This window comes from Phacochoerus africanus, chromosome 2 (assembly GCF_016906955.1).
Source record: "Phacochoerus africanus isolate WHEZ1 chromosome 2, ROS_Pafr_v1, whole genome shotgun sequence".
NCBI lineage: Eukaryota > Metazoa > Chordata > Mammalia > Artiodactyla > Suidae > Phacochoerus > Phacochoerus africanus.
The window spans coordinates 219,763,170-219,778,165 of NC_062545.1; the positions used below are offsets into that span (position 1 = coordinate 219,763,170).

General features: G+C 39.7%; 1 protein-coding gene across 2 annotated transcripts in view; it reads left to right on the forward strand.

The window, feature by feature from the left end:
* Nucleotides 1–2,750: 2,750 nt before the first annotated feature.
* The window catches only part of GLIS3 (GLIS family zinc finger 3), a 486,532-nt gene continuing 474,286 nt past the window's right edge, over nucleotides 2,751–14,996 (forward strand). Inside the window, exon 1 of one of the 2 annotated variants that reach the window (XM_047767694.1) lies at nucleotides 2,751–3,386. The gene's annotated coding sequence lies outside the window, so the exon portion shown is untranslated. Of the gene's footprint in view, nucleotides 3,387–9,708; nucleotides 9,771–14,996 lie in introns of those variants that run through there. The other variant, XM_047767695.1, reaches the window with a different exon arrangement.

Sequence of the window (14,996 nt, forward strand, 5' to 3'; positions counted from 1 at the left end):
GTCCATCTTAAACAACCAAGATATTAACTCCATATTCTGCAGTAGGAAATTATTCCTGCCTCCTCCACACTTAGTTGCACTTATCTGACATTGATCACAAGATGCTTTGTACTTTATATACTTGGAGTGTATTCTACACACATTCAAAGAACATGCATGGTTATTTTGCAGAACTGCAGTGTTAAAAGAACTTGGACCTTCTAGACTGGCTAAGCTAGCTCTGCCTCCTGCTCTCTCTGTTTACTGAACTTCAGCTTCATTACTTCTAAATAGGAGACTGCCAATGGCCATCTCATAGGATTACTTTGATGAGCTCATATATGCAGAGAGCCACCATTTCCTGAGTGTTTGCTATATCCCAGGCCCTGGGCAAAATGCTTTATATAACATCTTCCCATGTACAATGCCCACATGTATTAATTCCTTTACCCCAAATACTGGACAGAGTAGGTACTCGCTGAATATTTCTCAGATGAATGAGAACTGGACTTAAGCTGGCAACAGTGCTCTGTCTGCTTAGTCAGCTTCCCTGAGTCAGCTTACAAGATGAATGCAACTAACGACTCCAGAGAGGGAAGATACAACTGGTTTGCAGTTCTCACCAATCTGGCTGAAAGTCTGCCATGGTATGATTCCTACCTAGCACAACGAAGAGCTGGTGGGGAAAGGAGAGTGTCATTTCTGAACTACACTATTTCCTTTCCCACCGTCTCTCATTTTTCTCCCTTCCCCAGCCTCTATTTACCAAATCAGTCTGGAAGAGGTAAAGATCTCATTTTGAGTCACTCCATGGTCGTAATGGGAACACCACATTTTTACTGTATCCCATGGAATGTAAGAACATTGCAGATGTGCATTCCTACCCCCCCCCCACAAAAAAGTCAACCAAAACACTCTACCCATTTAATAGTACATGTCTTAGGAATGTGAGAAGCTTGTGAAAATCCCACCTAAATAAAAAATGATATTCTCACCCTTGTGCTTTTACAAGTGAAGAGAATTTTGGGGATCTCCAGGTTGATGACTCATAACTTTCCCAGTGTTTTATTTCCATGAGCCATTGATTAAAGTAGGGTGTAGCACTATATTTTTCTCTTCCAGCTAAACTGTTCCCATCAAATGGGAAGCTTTGGAAGCTTCTGTAAGCCCCTGGGATATAATTTCATGCATTAAAACCACTGTATTTGAAATAATATTTGGAAAGGATTTTTGCAGCCTCCACTGAGGCTTATCTTGTTTTTGGGGAGCAATATGTGCAGCATAAGTGTCTGGATGAAGAGAATTTCCCATGATGCATTGAAGGGTCAGTATTCCCATCTTGCTCTGCTCCTGAAGGCTGGAGTTAATGAGGAAGTTTTTTATGTGAATGTCAGGCATGTTGCAATAACTAGCCACAATGGAATAGTCATGGCAACTTCCACCACTTGGTTTCTTTGTTTTTGTGATGTTACTGCAGGCTTCATTTTATGAGTATTTTCTTGTGTGTGGTTGAACCCATCTGTTGCCATTTTGGGCTTGGATACTTGTATTTAAAAGGAGAGGAAGAACAGAGGGAGAAACTGGAAAACTGACAGGAAGGCATATCCTAAGAACTTATTACTTTATTTCCCTTCCCCACTTCTGCTTACAGATATTCTGATGAGTTTGTCTTTGGGAAAGGGGAAAAAAAAAATGCCTTCCCTGCAGGGAACCTTGAAAAGTAGATCATAACGAGACATAGGAAGTATTGTGAAAACCAGACTTTTGGTGACGTCAATATCTTGGACACAGAGCAACTCTAGTAGTATTTCTGAAATAAGATAAATGAATACTGTCAACCATCTTTGGTGAGTCATTTGTGTACTTGAGGGCTTTTATCTTGATCATAGCATCTACTACTTAAATGGTAATTTATATTCCAGTGAGAGCCCTGGAATAGAGTATAAGGACTGGTGAAATTCTAAGTGTCCTGAGAAATCCACATTCAAATGTTCTAACTGAAGGATATTGTGTACTTTACATACATTGACTCCTAAGATGGAAGTCTGCGCATATGTGGCAGTACATGTCCCCTTTTGGGGACAGTCTTTTGAGGGTTCTGATTAAGCCAAGCAGAATGGCTGGAGCCACAGCTTAGTGGGATATGAAGCTGAGAATGTTGAATTCTTGAAGGAGAATGCTCCACTATATAGACACAACGTAGACAGGGAATGTGCCTCCATTTCTAGCATCCCGTGTTTAGAATTTTACATCCTTGTGTCACTTCCACCACCTTCTTCTCTTCTCTGCCTATTCTTTAAAAAGTTGCCAAAGGCATCTTCACCTATACTTTTTGAAGTTAGGTACATCCAATATTAGAAAGACCCTTTGCCATTTTTCTTTTTCTTTCCATTTTACTACCGGATATATATTTTTTTAAAAAACTTGTTTGATTTGACATCAACTCCTGTGAAATGTTGACACTTTTTCATGTTAAAAAAAAAAAAAAAAAAGCCTGTTCAACAAATAAGGCCCAAGAGGAGGTGAAGTCTCTCCCTGCCGTTACACTGTTCTGGAGTTCTTAGACTCCCTGGCACAGTGTAAGGACTGTGTGCTTGAACACATTTGAGAAGGAGACACAAGCTCGGCCTTCGAATTGGCCGGCCTGGTGACCAGCAAGCCCGCCCCCACCTCTTCCCCCTCCCCCTCCCGCACTCACACTCAGGAAGCAGCTGGCTACAGGCTGGCCCTCGCAGCCGCACACACATCCACACCCCTCCCAGGCCACCTCCCTCCTTCCCTCCTTCCTTCCCCCTTCCCCTCTCTCTGCAGCCGCGTCCACACTGCGCCGCCCGGGCAGCCCAGAACGCGGCGCGCAGGGCACGGCGCTGAGGCCGCCACCGCTGCCCCTCCCCGCAACACGGTTCGCAGCCAGCAGCCGTCTAGGCTCGCACCAGCGCTTCTCCGACAGAACCCGCGGAAAGCAATTAGCCAGCATCCCGAGCCGGGCCCCAGACGCACCTCCCAGCCCAGGGCGAGAATGAGCAGGACGCGCGAGGCACAAAGTCGAAACTCAACTTTTTAAAAACATTATTTGCTTGTGTATGCGTGTGTGTGCCGGGGGAGGGGGCGGCAGAATGAGCTGATGCGGAGGGTCCAGCCACCCCACTTCTGCCTCCTCCTCCCCCTGCCGCCGCTGCCCTAGCACACGCGCGCGCACACACGGCACTTGGGCCGGGTTTCGGCGCTCAGTCCCTGGGCTTGGATGGGAGTTTTCATTTCCGAAGGAGGCAGAGCTCGGGAGCGCCTTGAAGGGTTTGGAGACCCAAGTTTCTCCTCGCCAGTGCTGGCCGCCTGCTGTCATTCGCCTAGGCTGGCCGGGAAGGGACCCGTACGCCAGGCTTTGTTGTGGAAATCCCGGTTACCTGGTAAGTGGATGCCATAGGAACTTTGCTCGCTGGCGAGTGTCGGGAGAAGCCGGGCGCTTAAGAGTGTGGGGGAGTTAAAACGCTCATAGATACAAACTAGGGATTAGAAATAGTTTTCCACGCTGAGCTGGGTGCGTTTGCTCGGGTTTAAAAATACATGCACCCCAACACCCAGATTCTCTGAAAGATCTGTTTACTGAGATAGATAGCAACTCTGAATTAGGAATCAAGCTGTGTTCTTGTCAGTTGCCTAAAAGTGTCGACTATAGAAGACAAAAAGACAAGGTTTTAAAGTTTTTCTAATTAGGAAGCGTTTTTTTTTTTTTGTTTTTGGCTTCTCTTCTAAACTACAAAGTCCAGAAGGCTACACAATCAGGGCAAGTTGCAGAACGCAAGGGCATGGTCATTCAAGCCACCCATGAGTCCCACAGTAGGGAAACTTTGGAGAAGTGGGAATTGATGGGGTTACATGAGGTCTCTCGGGAACAGGGGGCTCTTTAATTGCCTTTTCCAGTTCCACGTGTTTGTGGATCTCTAACTAAGGCTGTTTTCCGTGTTGTGTCTCACCCAAGCCGATATCCCTCCCCATTGCTCTGAGAAGTCCTCGAATAGGGGCTACGTTAACTTCTCCTGGGGACCGGTCCAGCGACTGGCAGCCGACAGGTCTGTAACTCTAACCTCCCACGTCTCAAAATGCACAGACAGATTCAGACGCGCACACTCCCCACCAGATTTGTCACCTCGCGTTTAAATTTTTATAGGGCCCGACAAAATGTCAGCACTGTTTGGAAAATGTCTCAGTCTCAGGGACTTTGTCTTCCACACCGTCCCTATAAATGACCCTGTGTGTATTTTGAAGCCTCCCGGGGCCGGGGCCGTTCTCTGGAAAGCGTGAGTGAGCAGCCAGCATTCTCCTAGACACACACCTTGCCTGGAGAAACACTTCCAAGTTACTCACTGAGCTGACAAGTCACCTCCCTGATGAGGAAGTCACCCAAGTGTCTGGAAAACTTGGCCCCGACGAATTTGTCATCCTATGGATGATTCAATTAGGTACCTGTAGGAAGAAACTTTCTGAAAGGTCGGTTTTTGCTTCCCTGGTTGCGTCCTCGACGTGGGGTGGGGGGGCGGTGTTTTAGGGTGGAGAAGTGAAAGAACTAGGGTCAGGACCCTAACTCGCTGGGAGCTCCAGGCCCGCGCAGCCCTTGCTGTGTGCGGCGCGGGGGCGTGCGCTCCCGAGAGGCGAGCGGGGCTGTGATCTCCCTGGATCCGGGCTTGAGCCGGGCAGCGCGCTTGTCTCTGCCTGTTGGGTTTTTCAACCGCCAGCCGCGGCGGCATGCATTCGGCCCCAACTTACTCAGGACTGGGTTGCACAACAGGAAGCCTGCACTAGTTTGTTTTGTTTTGCTGCGCTTGCTTGCGGACACGGCCGAGGGTTAGGGGCAGAGGCGGCTAAGTGAATAACGGAGTCGCAGCAGCATGTCCCAAGCCGGGCTCTGACGCTTCTGCCCTCGGACTTGCCCCTCGCTCGTCACCAGAGAGCTTAGGGCACGGGGTTGGGATCCCCGCTGGCCAAGCTGTCGGGGTCATAAACCCTTCTCCTGCCTGTCCCACGCGCCTCTTTCTGGGCTGGCAGGTCCGGAGCACCTCTCCTGACTTATCCAGCCTTCCTCCCGTCTGGAGAGGCTCCCCCCACCTCCCTTACCCTCCTCTGTGTTCTTCAACCCCAGTGTAGGTTTCCTGCACATCAACTGGGACCTCATCCCAGCAGCATCTATACCCGGGGGGCAGGAGAGAGGGGCGGAGAGTACTTCCGGAAACTCTGGGACTAAGGCTGGAATTGCAGCCCCCCTCTTAGAAGAGGGCTTTGAGCGCTCTCCCCCAGTTCTTCCAGGACAGCAGCATCTCTTCAGAGTTTGGGCCTGGGGCTCTGGAGTTTGTGAGGTGAGGAATGCTCTGCAGCTCCCCCCAGTGGACTAATTCCCTTTATGTTTTGGAAAGAGAAAATCTCAAGTATAGACTGAAGGGCTTGATGGGATCTTGGTGATCACCCAGAGATGAGAAAACTGAGACCCGGAGACTTTTAGTAGTTTTGCCCAGGGCCTCACAGTCAGTTGTCACAGTCGCAGGGCAACAGTCAGCTTTCCCACTTCATAGAGCATTTTTTGGCCTGAAGGTGGACTCAAGACAAATGCAGTCTCATTCTGTCCCCTCTGACAGTTTTGATGAGTCATGATTTCTGCCTTGGGAATTAGCCAGACGTCTCTTACCCCTCTGGCGCTTTTCCCACTGGACCTCCTTTTTTTTTTCCATAAACGGGGAAATTTTTTTGGTATACAGTTGATTTGTGTTGGTTTAAATTTAGCCATTTCTTCTTTTCTCCCTCCAAATTTACTTATGGTGATGTGTGAAACAGGTGGAACCTGCCAAAGTTTGTAGAAAAAAGTTCTTCCACAGTGAATGTTTGAGGCCATTTAATATTTATTTAATATTGGTTGTTATTTTTGCAATTGGGAACTCTTGAAGTTTAAGGATCACCTTAGAATGCATTACAATTTTCGTATGTTTTCATTAGTTGTCTATGAAGCCAGACTAGCCCTAACACTAGCTTTTGAAGGAAGAATGAGGAATTTCTTTTCCAGTTACTTTCAAATGCTTTCCCTTAGTAGTAGCAAGTCCTTTCCTTTGTTGCTCAGAGGACTCAGTGATACTGCAGTGTGAGTAGTTAAATCTGATAACTGCTGTAACTCCTCTCCTTGATTCATCTTAGGCCAGTTTGAGAGAGCATTTTTTTCCCTCTGATCCCTGATGCCATCCAAGTTCCTTAATAATAAAGGGTTTGTCAGAAATCAAATACTTGGGGTCACTTGGTTTACTCGGGAGGAAGTGATAATTATTCCAAATAGGAAAAGCAGGTTTTTGTTTTTTTGAATGGACTCAAGGGTTCACCTAGAGGGTGATATTCCTATTAGGCTAAAATAGGCAGGGTGGGGAGGTTAAATAATAGAAAAATGATATTTTGTACCAGCTGTGTCTTCATTTATATGGCAGAAAGTGGTCCTTCCATCATTTCAGAAGAGAGCTCAGTGTTCTCAGCCTTTTTTCTCTGAATGTCCTTTCCTGCTAGTAAATTAAATCTGAGGACATTCTTTCTGGTGTTGTCTCTTTAACACTGTAGTTATTTATCTCTGGAGTTGGAATGTTAGTTTGTAACTCTTCCATAACAAAGGAGGAGTACTTCTTGAAGGTGATCATTCAGAAAGTGGCATCCTGTGCATATTCTCAACTTTGGAGAAGTCAATTTTCAGTATTTCCAGAATTATTTTCTATAGAAGATTATAAAGAAGTTTTAAATACAGGACTTTAACTTTTCACAAAGTTTGGTAGGCTCATCGATACAATCAGGACTGAAAATAAAATTAAAAAAATAAATAAATAGCACATAAGAAATGTATAATAAAACCATGCTGCCTTACTCATTCCAGGAGGATGAAACTTAAAAAAGTCTTTCAAATGATATTAACATGCAGTTTGATAAAAAGGTGCTCAAATTTCAAGTTTTCCTAGTTTTCCACTTACTTGAGACAGAGTTGACACAAAAATCAATTTTTTTTTACTGAGATAAAATGAAATGCTGATACAGAGAAAGTACACATATCTTAAGCTTGATGAGTTTTCACAAGCTGAACACAACTGAATAACCAGCATCTGGATTAAGAAATGAAACATTATCAATGCTCCAGAAACATCACTCTTACTCCCTCCTTCTACTATGTTCCCCCAACCCTTCCAGTCACTGTGTTCTCCTTATGAGTAATGACTGCCTTAACTTCTAACAGATGTAATAATTTTGCCTATTTTTTTTATACTTGATGTAAATGGGATAATTCACTCTGCACTCTTGGGTCTAGCTTCTTTTGCTGATATAACAGCTTTTTAGTAGGTCAAATAATTTGGACTCCCCTTTAAAGTTTATGAGAACAGTTTGGCTTACAGAAGTTATTTGGTTAAGCACTACTTAATATGATAGAATTAGGGGAAAAGACACTAATTAGAACAGAAGCTCTATTCTCTATCCTAATGACCGATTAGGGAAACTGAACAGACTTGAGTGAAACTGTAGAGTGAAACCTGCTTAGGGTGAGCAAGGAGAATGCTGAGGAACAACTTCCACCATGACAACTCAAAATACATTTGGCACTATCTCAGTTAGGACCAACAACCCCTACAACTAAAGAAGTGCCTGGTATCAGTCCTGAAATAAATGTATTTGTTTTGTGGCTTTTAGGTAGGATTTGTTATTGTTCATGAATATGGCAAGATAAAGGCAAGAATAATATGCCTGCTCAGAAGAGTGGAATAGAGTTTTTATGCTACTTTATGTTCTCTATGTTCTAATAAAGGAGTAGATTAGGAGGAAAAGACCAGGAAGCACACAACTGTAATTAAACTGGTTCCACAAGACACAAAGCTTAGGGTTCATGACTTTATGATCACACCTTTCTTAGTCTATATTTATTCAGGCAATAAATGACAAACATAGGATATGATATATAAATATATAATTATATATTTCATTTATACTATATTTCTAAGTGTAGATGAGCAGTGCAGTTTGATAAGTATAAATATAATAAATATATATGTATGTATATGAAAAATAAATATGTAAGACACATACAGTGTGAAAAATCTAAAAGTACAGGTGTAATATAAAATATTCTGTGTATCTACAAGGGCTGGGGAGAGTTCAAATATAAATTAGACATACTTCCCAAATTTAATGAAATTAAAATTTAGATAGAAAGTGAAACAGGCAGATAACAGTAAGGCGATGTAGAAAGTAAGGAGTGTACATCCGTCTATGTATCAGGCACTGTGCTAAACTAGTAACATGCATTATGTCATTTAATATTCTGTAATGTTATGAAGTAGGTATAATTGTGTAATTCTCATAATTTTACAGATCAGAAACAGATTAAGAGAGGATCAGGAAAGGTCTAAGGTGGGCTGGACCTGGAGGGTGAATAGGATCTGGATTTGGGGAAAAAGAAGACAAAAGGATGGAGGTGTGGAAAGACCACTTAATTTGACTCTAAGGGAGTATCTAGGATGAACAGAAAGGAAGATCCAATCATGTTCTCCTTTGGGAACAAAATTAGGAGATTTGTCTGTAGAAATTGAATCATGAAAGCTCTAAGTATTTGCCAGCAGTGTTTAAGTAATGAAAACTGGTAAGGCCATTCTTGTCTGACATGAACTCTTCAAGACCAAAAATGGGAACAACTGCACATTCTTTCTGGTGCAGCAAGCCTTGATGAACTGCAGATGGGAAGATAGGACTGCAGTGCAAGATCAGAACCTGTTCCAGGCTTCTTGATAAGAGATCAGATTTTCTCACTGTCAGTTATTTCTGGAGTTCTGAGCCATGACTATGAAGTTTCATTTCTAGACCTGCTAAATACTGTACACAGAAAACTAACCAGATCCCAGAGCAATGTATGAATTCTTGTTATTCCTGTGTGTGAAGAAGTGGATTAATGTTTTCCCAACCTTTGCAGCATGACCAATAGATTCCACTTCTGTCTGTAACTTGACTGAGTCATTCATGTAGGTTTTTTTTTTTTTTAAATAAATATGTTGTCATGTTGGTTAAGGGCCTAGTCATTGTTGTGGACGTTCATACTTCTGCAGTGATGTCAGTGAATATAAATTAACTTGTATAAAACTTCTGTCTACCAGCAGCTAAAAATAGTTACATTGGTCACTTTTAAGCAATAACTGACTATACAGAAGGAAAGAAATCACTCAGTTACACATGTGATAGGGACAATTTAATGTACTTGAATATTTGGTTTAATGAGTACTAAATTAAGTTTATTTCTAGAATCTTCCATAGGTAGGTGTTTATTACTCTTTAAAAGGATTATGATTTTTAGCTTTACAAATAGCTGTGCACATGGACTGAGAAGTTATTTATGCACACTAGATAACAGAGAATGGACTTTCATTTGCTGTATTTTATAGCATATGTATCTCCTTGTGTGAGATTTTTTTTTTTTTTAAGAAAAATATCTCCAGCCAGTCACTTTTATACTCTGAAGAAGCCTTTGTGTCTCAAATCATGGCCATGTGGTATTCACTCTTCACAGTTCAGGTAATTAATTCAGTGGTGACATCATAGTGAATGCGTTCATTTTTCCATTTCAAATTCCTCTTCATAGGATCTGATGGTTAACTCACATTATGAACACATTTTAAAAAACTCAGTTCTCAAAGGCAATTATGTGTTAATTTAAATTTTCCCTCCTTTAGCATTTTATGAATGAAGTTTTATTCCAAGGAGGATCATCTACCCTCTGCAACAAGGAAGATCTAAAAATGGTCAGTCATTTTGATCTTGATTTTATTAGTTAGTTGGTTAATATTTATAGAGCACAACTGATCAATCGATACTAAATAAAAGACAAAGTGAAAGATAACAGTGATAACAAAGTGAAAGATAACAGTGTGTTATTTAATCCCTATTTTTCATAAAGCTAAAAATGTCATACATTTAGATCTTCCTTTCATTACAGCTATATTTTGTAATTTATTTTACTTTGGCTGTTCAATTCTGTTTGTATCTATAGCTGTTCTTGGTAGGTACCTGGATAGGCAGATAGTCCAAATGCTTTTATAGCTATAGCTCTTGTATGTTTTTTACTGTAATCCACCAGAAAATACATTTTTATCTTACTCAGAACACACTATATGCATATAGATATGTAGACATGTATACCAATAAATCACTGAAATAGAACAGTTCTTAACCATTAATGTATTTGATGCACATTGATAGCTTCCTTCTGTTTTATTTCATTTGGTTATAATTCATTAAAAAATGTCTTTGCGGAGTTCCTGTTGTGGCACAGTGGTTAACGAATCCGACTAGGAACCATGAGGATGCGGGTTCGGTCCCTGCCCTTGCTCAGTGGGTTAAAGGATCCGGCGTTGCCGTGAGCTGTGGTGTAGGTTGCAGACGCGGCTCGGATCCCGTGTGCTCTGGTGTAGGCCTGTGGCTACAGCTCCGATTCAAACCCTAGCCTGGGAATCTCCATATGCCGTGGGAGCGGCCCAAGAAATAGCAAAAAGACAAAGAAAAAAAAATGTTTTTGCCATTGAATAATTGATTTCAAGGCTCACCAATAGATTGTGGCCAATTTGAAAAATGCTGCTTTAGAAAAACTAATTTGTTAGACGTAGATCTAGGAAATTATGGCCCATGTTCAAAATGGGTCAAGGCATGGTTACCTTTTTCTGAACTTACTGATGTTTGTCTTAAAAATCTGTGGTTTCAAGTTTGTGCTCATTTTGTGGGATTTCTTGCAGCTGACCAAGGGAATCCCTAACTATCCCTCTCTCTGTTGCCATTTTTGGTAGGCCATATTTTTCTAGAATTTTCTGTACTCATTGATTAGTTAGTGACTGAAGCCAACTCGATGAGTACTTGTAGGTAATTACTACTAAAAGTAGTGACATTTACTAAGTTAGGGGACTATGAGAGTTGCATGGATGCATTGAAGTGTGGAAAGTAGATTCAAAGAGAGGTTATTGAACTTCTAATGTTGCCCTCCAGCAATATTTTTTCCTGAAGTTTCTGAATTTATTCTAGAAATCTGTAATCACTGAAATCTAGAAATCTGCAACCACTGTGTAGAAGGTTCTCAGTGCTTCTTTTGATTTTTAAGTTAGGATTGACTAACTACAGAATAAACTCCAGCATTAGATTTGGTCATTCCTTTTTTTCTACTTCCTTCCATTCCCCCTCCTCTCTTCTTTCTGTCACTCTTTCCCCTTCCTCTTCCTTTCCTTTCTTAAATGTCTTGTCCATATTTAATATCTACATTTGTAGAATCATAGCAGTAATTTGATTAAAGGGACATTGCCAGATATTTTACACTATAAACTTAGGGAAGATTATTTTTGAGAAAATTTTATATAAAAAGCTAAAATGTATATATTTCTAATTTGATAGCAAAGGATTAGAATCCACAGATAAAAATAAATAAGTAATTCTCTTAGATGGGATCCATAACTTCATTATATTATCTTTTCTGAGTGGCCTTTGGTAAAATGGTCTTGAATTTCTGGATGGAACACTACTTTGTATTCATACTTTTAATAGGTATAACTCAAAGCTAAACCTCCTCTTTGACTTCATTTTATTGATGATTATATTATTTGAATAATAGCTATTACATCTTAGTATTCAAAATAAATATGTTAATATTCTTGAATTACCTACATTAGATCTTGGGAGTGCCCAAGTTACTATATGGTTTACATGTACTAGTTACCAGGTGTAACATCCCTAAGTTTCCACTCTACATCTTAGCAATGTGGAATTATTCCAGCCCTGTTTCTGTATAAGTTATATTGTAAAGTCTGTGAATCTGTCAGTCTCCCTGAATAAAGTTATGAAACCACAGTAATGATCAACTATACTTTGTTGCCAGTTACTTTATCATAATATACTTTCAATTTAGAGAAATGATATTGTACACATCCAATGCATTTCCTCTATAATATCCTCTAGCTTCACAGGCACATGTTTGCACTTTCCTCTTGTTAAAATTGCAGACAAGAATAATTTTGATTTATTGGTGACATCTAATATAGCTATGTTTATATTGTTGCCAATAAAATGACTTACACAATTGGTTTTTGTTTATATAATCTTTTCTGAGGAGTCAGTCACCTGTGTTAGGACAAGGTACATTCTGCTTATTAAAATGAACTCTCAGGATCTAAGAACATTCAGCTCTATCTGTCCTTGATTGAATTGCAAAATGTGCTTCACACTGCAGCCGTGCATGAGAATAATTTATATTATCTATCAATAGGCTTTCATTTCTATATCCTTCTGGCTACAGAGCTGTAACTAGAGAAACCCCTGGGAATAGCATGGGCCTATTAGCGATCAAGGCAGCCAATGTTGAAAAGGCAATGTTAATTAAATTAAACAATCATTAACCTGAAGGGAAAAAAATAAAAAGAATCAATAAAAACTCTATTTTAGTTGACTTATATATGTAGGGAGCAAGCCCAACAGCAGTTTGTTTGCTAGACCAGTATTTTGTGTCTTATTATCAGGTTTTCTATGCGGAGTAAGAAAAGCTTGTGGCTAAGTAATGGAAAATGTAACAAAGGCTAAATGTAGCCTAAGGAAATGAAATGATGTATGAAAATTAATAATTAACTGGCTCATCAGATGAATTATAACACTAGATAGAGTCCATTAATAATATTTACTAAGGAAAGGCTTTTGGCTCTAAATAGACATTATGGAACTTGTGTTTTTGGAATTTTCTTGAATGGATGAGTTAACATTGCTTTGTTTAATCTTTTAATCCATGAGGAACAGTGCCTCAAGCTGTGGGTAGAAGGTAGAATCATGATCTTGTACTTTGATTAAAGTCATAGTTTTTCCAGAAATCTAATAAAAATCATTATTAAGTGATTTTCTGCCTTGGTTTCCTTAGTTAAGTAATTTCCTCTCTGACCTGATGTAGAGGAGAATGTTTTAAGAGTTTTCAAGTGGTCAAAAGGAAAGCTTTTTAAAATTCATGTTGATTCATTTAGCAGAACAAGTGAACATTTTCACTGTTTGAACCAGTGGAGTATTACAAATCTAAATATATCAATACGCCAGATTCAAAGTACTCTAAATTTATACTTCTGGATATTACTTGCTTTTTCTTTTCTTCTTCTTCTTCTTCTTTTTTCCTGTTGATAGCCTGTGGTAGAGTAGTTGGATGGAGAACAGAGGAGAAAGTAATGTTGGAGAACTTGATTAAGTTTTTAAATGGAAAGATGCTCTTCCAGTGGAATCTTGCCAGCTAAGTTATGGTACTGATTAGTTCTGGCAAAGTGAAGGAAAATTTAACACTAAAATTCATTTTTCAAGGTGAGTGTTGTCCTCCAGCACATTGCTGACTTGAAAGCCTCCTATTAGCTCTTGCTTTGATTGAATTGGCAGAGATTACTATTATTTTTGCTTTCATTTCTACCCTGTCCCCTTGATTTAAGGGCCTTAGGTGTAAAATATACATAGTTATCCTTCATCATAGCGAGTATTTTCCTTTATCTTCCTTTTCTTAATTATCTGGACAGACAAAATTTCAAGAGATGCTTGATTACCACCAAATTCTTCATTTTGTGGGTGAAAAACTGTCCAGAGAAGTTAAAAATTACTTATGACAAGTAGAACTCAGGTGTCTAACTACTAGTTGACTATTCTGTTCACTCTGACTCAGTGAGGATGTGTCTTTCCTAAAAGTTAGGTGTTTATTCCTTTTTTGTTACTAAGTGGTCTTAGAATTATATGTGATCATGTGGCCTGGCCAAAAAGCATATACAATATTATAATATGAATAGACAGAACCAACTTTTATGTGTTGGTATATAATGCTTGAAAAATCTGTTGGTATAATTGATGTGAGAAGTGGATTATTATAAATATTTTCTCTTACAGTTTATTTTATTTTTGTCTTGAGGCTGGTTTTTCTCAGCTCACATGCCATTGACTTATTGGTTTTTCTTTATGGTATTAACCACTTTACTTTCTGGCCATTGCTTTTTTAGTAATAAAATTTAAGTACATTTTTGTTTTTGTTATTTTTACTTTCAACTTAAATCTATTTAAAATAGGAGTATGGTTTATAAAAAATAAATATAAAATAAATATCCAGCCTAAGACAGGCAAGTATGAGTTTGATACTTTAAGTTCTTAGCACTTTAGTTATTCCTTCTTACAAACTCGCCTTCTTAATGATCTAACCTAATGCTAAGTACTTACCTATATGTTTTTAATCCAGATTTTTGATGAGAATTCGTGCTTGTATATGATCTTGCTGCCAAAACTGACTCCCTCATTTTTAAAAACCTTGAAATGTGCATAGTCTGCAAATTTGCAGACGCTTGTCACTTGGACCGTGGTCTTAGTGAGTCATATTTCCAGTCATGTTGGATAATTCCTCTTTTTCAACAAATTGCCAATACAACGTGTTTATTTTGCCTTTTTGAGGAGGTTGGTACTGAATAAGGGCTTTCTTCTGTAGGGTTCCAAGTGCCTCACAAAATACTGTTTTATCAATGAGTGAATAATAAATGGCTAATATTTCCTGGCAAAGTACAGAGACATTAAAATGACTCTTGCCCACAATCAACCTGTGAATCATTAGACTAGCTGGTAATATACTTGAATTCTTTAAACGGACACAGCAGAAAAGGCACTGGAATTTTTCCAGCAAAAAAAAAAAAAACAAAAAACAAACAAACAAAAAAACCCCCAAAACAAAAAACCAACCCCCCCAAAAAAACCCCACAAAACCAAAAAAACCCTTATAAGCAGTCTGATAACCAGAGTTCATTTCTTATTGTTCCGTAAGCAAGCTTAAATGATGCAGGTTTAGATAATCTGTATTGGATTTATTTGTCCCTTATTGGCTGTGTTAATGGAGTGAAGGACAGAAGTGAGATCTAGGATTTTTTCTGTGGACTGGATGGCATGTCAGTATTAATTGTGGTGGATTGATGGAAATTTTTTTTTTCTTTTTAGGGCCGCAC